Genomic DNA, 5,427 nt, shown 5'->3' on the forward strand with positions numbered 1-5,427 from the left:
CTTGTGCCTAAATTCAAGTCTATTTTGTTGAATTCTTTATAATGCAATTAATTTCTTAGTGATTTGTACTTAATTTCTTAGTGATTTTTATCTCTTTCCATTTTATTCATTTTAATTGAACTAATAAAATAACTGTATACTTTTCTTCTTGTCTATTATGTACTCTACTTTTAAAAGGCATTAGGTTTCTACCCCATTTACATTCAAGAATTTTAAATGTTTTATTTGCAACATTATTTTGCCTCAAATGTAATAACTTAAGAGTAGCTTGAGATGAAATGTTGAGAATTCATTTGCTTACTCTTGAAGACAAAGACAGCTAGGATGACAATGGATTTAATATTATTATGCTGGGCCAACGTTGCTACCATTCGTGTACCCTGTGATAAAAATGATATATTTCATACAGGAAATGACGCTTCTGGTTATTGCTTCCATTCCCCCCACCCACCCACCATTAGCAAGGTCACTGTTTTTGTGTTGTTTTTCTTTTTTCCATTATTATAACTAGTTAGCTAGCATGGAGAATCTGTACTTCAAATTTGGAAGAAAAGTTACCAGTGAATTATTTATAAAAATGATAACCTGAACCTGAAGCCGTTCTTTCTGAAGCCATATCTACATTCAGAATTCTACAAATCTTGTGTCCATTGTTTAGTCTTGTGATTTACTTATTTTCTCTTCTCTGAGAAATCATATTAGAGACAAAGAGCACATCCATTCCAATGTTCTAGTCTTGTCTAATGTCAGAATCAGTCAGAACCTCTCAATAACTGTAATCGTAGCTAAAAAGGCAGACAAAGCAGATTTTCATAGCTCTGAGGGAGCTTTTGTGTAAAGGCTGTGTTTATTTTCTACCTAAAAATCCGAAGAGACATCTTTTGATATTTTTATTTGGAGCCCAGAATTTAAGTGAATCTTCTTTAATAAAAATGTAATGGGGGGCTTCCCTGGTGGCGCAATGGTTGAGAATCTGCCTGCTAATGCAGGGGACACGGGTTCGAGCCCTGGTCTGGGAGGATCCCACATGCCGTGGAGCAACTGGGCCCGTGAACCACAGCTGCTGAGCCTGCGCGTCTGGAGCCTGTGTTCCGCAACAAGAGAGGCCGCGATGGTGAGAGGCCCACGCACCGTGATGAAGAGTGGCCCCCGCTTGCCGCAGCTAGAGAAAGCCCTCGCACAGAAACGAAGACCCAACATAGCAATCAATCAATCAATAAATCTTAAAAAAAAAAAAAAATGTAATGGACCCAAGTAACACTTCATTTAGCTCAACCCCCATAATTTGTCTATAAAAATAAAATACTTTCTTTGCAAAAGTAATTTGACCGTGTATATTAATATATATTTACCAGATATTGAGAAAGCATGAAACAGTTACACCTGTCCTATGACCCTCTTATTTCACTTAAGTTACCTTGATAGGATTTTAATCTACATTTATCAGTGGTCATCATGAAGGCCAAAAGAGGAGTATGAGTTTAATTCAAGAAACATATTTGCAAAAGATGCTCTTGACCTACAATGTTTGAAAGTGTTTTCTGAAAAGAAATTGAATGGAACACACAGGAAGACGGCTTCTGTAGCTGGAGTGTGATCATTGCAGGGACACCTTCAAGATGGCGGAAGAGTAAGACGTGGAGATCACCTTCCTCCCCACAAATACATCAGAAATACATCTACATGTGGAACAACTCCTACAGAACACCTACTGAACACTGGCAAAAGACCTCAGACCTCCCAAAAGGAAAGAAACTCCCCATGTACTTGGGTAGGGCAAAAGAAAAAAGAAAAAACAGAGACAAAAGAATAGGGATGGGACCTGCACCACTGGGAGGGAACTGTGATGGAGGAGAAATTTCCACACACTAGGAAGCCCCTTCACTGGCAGAGACAGGGGGTGGCAGGAGAAAGCTTCAGAATCACGGAGAAGAGCGTGGCAACAGGAGTGCAGAGGGCAAAGCGGACAGATTCCTGCACAGAGGATCGGGGCTGACCAGCATTCACCAGCCCGAGAGGCTTCTCTGCTCACCCACCGGCCAGGATGGGTGGGGCTGGGAGCTGAGGCTCGGGCTTCGGAAGTCATATCCCAGGGAGAAGACTGGGGTTGGCTATATGAACACAGCCTGAAGGGGGCTAGTGCACCACAGATAGCCGGGAGGGAGACTGGGAAAAAGTCTGGACCTGCCTAAGAGGCAAGAGACCATTGTTTCGGGGTGCGTGAGGAGAGGGGTTTCAGAGCACCGCCTAAACGAGCTCCAGAGACAGGCACGATCCGCAGCCATCAGCGGGGACATCATAGATGGGCATGAAACGCTAAGGCTGCTGCTGCAGCCACCAAGAAGCCCGTGTGCAAGTACAGGGCACTATCCACGCCTCCCCTCCTGGGAGCCTGTGCAGCCTGCCACTGCCAGGGTCCTGCGATCCACGGACAAATTCCCCGGGAGAACACACAGTGCACAGCAAGCTACTGCAACTCATGCTGGCCTCTCCCACTGCAGGCTCGCCCCACATTCCGTACCCCTCCCTCCCCCCAGCCTGAGTGAGCCACAGCCCTCTAATCAGCTGCTCCTTTAACCCCATCCTGTCTGAGCAAAGAACAGATGCCCTCAGGCGACCTACAAACAGAGGTGGGGGCAAATCCAAAGCTGAACTGCAGGAGCTATGCAAACAAAGAAGAGAAAGGGAAATCTCTCCCAGCAGCCTCAAGAGCAGCAGATTAAATCTCCACAACCCACTTGATGTACGTGCATCTGTGGCATACCTGAAGGGACAACGAATCAGGCCAAAACTGAGGCAGTGGACTTTGGGAGCAATGATATATATTTTTTTTTTTCCGTTTTCTCTTTTTCTGTGTGGCTGACAGGGTCTTGGTGCTCCGGCCTGGTGTCAGGCCTGTGCCTCTAAGGTGGGAAAGGTGAGATCAAGACAGTGGTCCACCAGAGACCTCCCAGCTCCATGTAATATCAAATGGCAAAAGCTCTCCCAGAGATCTCCATCTCAATGCTAAGACCCACCTCCACTCAACAACCAGCAAGCTACAGTGCTGGACACCCTAGGCCAAACAACTAGCAAAACAGGAACACAACCTCACCCACTAGCAGAGAGGCTGCCTAAAATCATAATAAGGTCACAGACACCCAAAACATACCACCGGACATGATCCTGTCCACCAGAAAGACAATATCCAGCCTCATCCACCAGAACACAGGCACTATTCTCTTCCAACAGGAAGCCCACACAACCCACTGAACCAACCTTACCCACTGGGGGCAGACACCAAAAACAATGGGAACTACAAACCAGCGGCCTGTGAAAAGGAGACCTCCAAACACAGTAAGTTAAGCAAGATAAGAAGACAAAGAAACACACAGCAGATGAAAGAACAAGGTAAAAACCCACCAGACCAAACAAATGAAGAGGAAATTGGCAGTCTAACTGAAAAAGAATTCAGAGTAATGATAGTAAAGATGATCCAAAATCTTGGAAATAGAATGGAGAAAATGCAACAAAAAAAATTTAACAAGGAGCTAGAAGAACTAAAGAGCAAACAAACAATGATGAACAACAAAATAAATGAAATTGAAAAATCTCTAGAAGGGATCAATAGCAGATTAACTGAGGTAGAAGAACAGATAAGTGACCTAGAAGATAAAATAGTGGAAATAACTACTGCAGAGCAGAATAAAGAAAAAAGAATGAAAAGAATTGAGGACAGTCTCAGAGACCTCTGGGACAACATTAAAAGGACCAATATTCAAATTACAGGGGTCTCAGAAGAAGAGGAAAAGAAAGGGACTGAGAAAATATTTGAAGAGATTATAGTTGAAAACATCCCTAATGTGGGAAAGGAAATAGTTAATCAAGTCCAGGAAGTGCAGAGAGTCCCATACAAGATAATTCCAAGGAGAAACTCGCCAAGACACATATTAATCAAACTATCAAAAATTAAACACAAAGAAAAAAATATTAAAAGCAGCAAGGGAAAAACAACAAATAGCAGACAGGGAATCACCATAAGGTTAACAGCTGATCTTTCAGCAGAAACTCTGCAAGCCAGAAGGGAGTGGCAGGACGTATTTAAAGTGATTAAAGTGAAAGGGAAAAACCTACAACCAAGGTAACTCCGTCCAGCAAGGATCTCATTCAGATTCGATGGAGAAATTAAAACCTTTACAGACAAGCAAAAGCTAAGAGAATTCTGCACCACCAAACCAGCTTTACAACAAATGCTAAAGGAAATTCTCTAGGCAGGAAACAGAAGAGAAGGAAAAGACCTACAATAACAAACCCAAAACAATTAAGGTAATGGTAATAGGAACATACATATTGATAATTACCTTAAATGTAAATGGATTAAATGCTCCAACCAAAAGACATAGACTGGCTGACTGGATACAAAATCAAGACCCATTAAACAAGATGGACTTAATTGATATTTATAGGACATGCCATCCAAAAACAACAGAATACACTTTCTTCTCAAGTGCTTATGGAACATTCTCCAGGATAGATCATATCTTGGGTCACAAATCAACCTTTGGTAAATTTAAGAAAATTGAAAACGTTTCAAGTATCTTTTCCAACCACAATGCTGTGAGATAAGATATCAATTACAGGAAAAAATATGTAAAAAAAACAAACACATGGAGGCTAAAAATTACACTACTTAATAACCAAGAGATAACTGAAGAAATCAAAGAGGAAATCAAAAAAATACCTAGAAACAAATGACAAAGAATACACAACAACTCAAAACCTATGGGATGCAGCAAAAGCAGTTCTAAGAGGGAAGTTCATAGTAATACAATCCTACCTCAAGAAACAAGAGACACCTCAAATAAACAACCCAAACTTACACCTAAAGCAATTAGAGAAAGAAGAACAAAAAAACGCCAAAGTTAGCAGAAGGAAAGAAATCATAAAGATTAGAACAGAATTAAAGGAAAAAGAAATGAAGGAAACATTAGCAAAGATCAATAAAACTAAAAGCTGGTTCTTTGAGAAGATAAAAAAAATTGATGAACCATTAACCAGACTCATCAAGAAAAAAAGGGAGAAGACTCAAATCAACAAAATTAGAAATGAAAAAGGAGAAGTAACAACTGACACTGAAGAAATACAAGGGATCATAAGAGATTACTACAAGCAACTATATGCCATTAAAATGGACAACCTGGAAGAAATGGACAAATTCTTAGAAAAGCACAACCTTCCGAGACTGAACCAGGAAGAAATAGAAAATATAAACAGACCAATCACAAACACTGAAATTGAGACTGTGATTTAAAATCTTCCAACAAAAACAGCCCAGGTCCAGATGGCTTCACAGGCAAATTCTATCAAACATTTAGAGAAGAGCTAACACCTATCTTTCTCAAGCTCTTCAAAAATATAGCAAAAGGAGGAATACCCCCAAACTCATTC

The sequence above is a fragment of the Balaenoptera acutorostrata genome, chromosome 17 (assembly GCF_949987535.1).
Source record: "Balaenoptera acutorostrata chromosome 17, mBalAcu1.1, whole genome shotgun sequence".
Classification (NCBI taxonomy): domain Eukaryota; kingdom Metazoa; phylum Chordata; class Mammalia; order Artiodactyla; family Balaenopteridae; genus Balaenoptera; species Balaenoptera acutorostrata.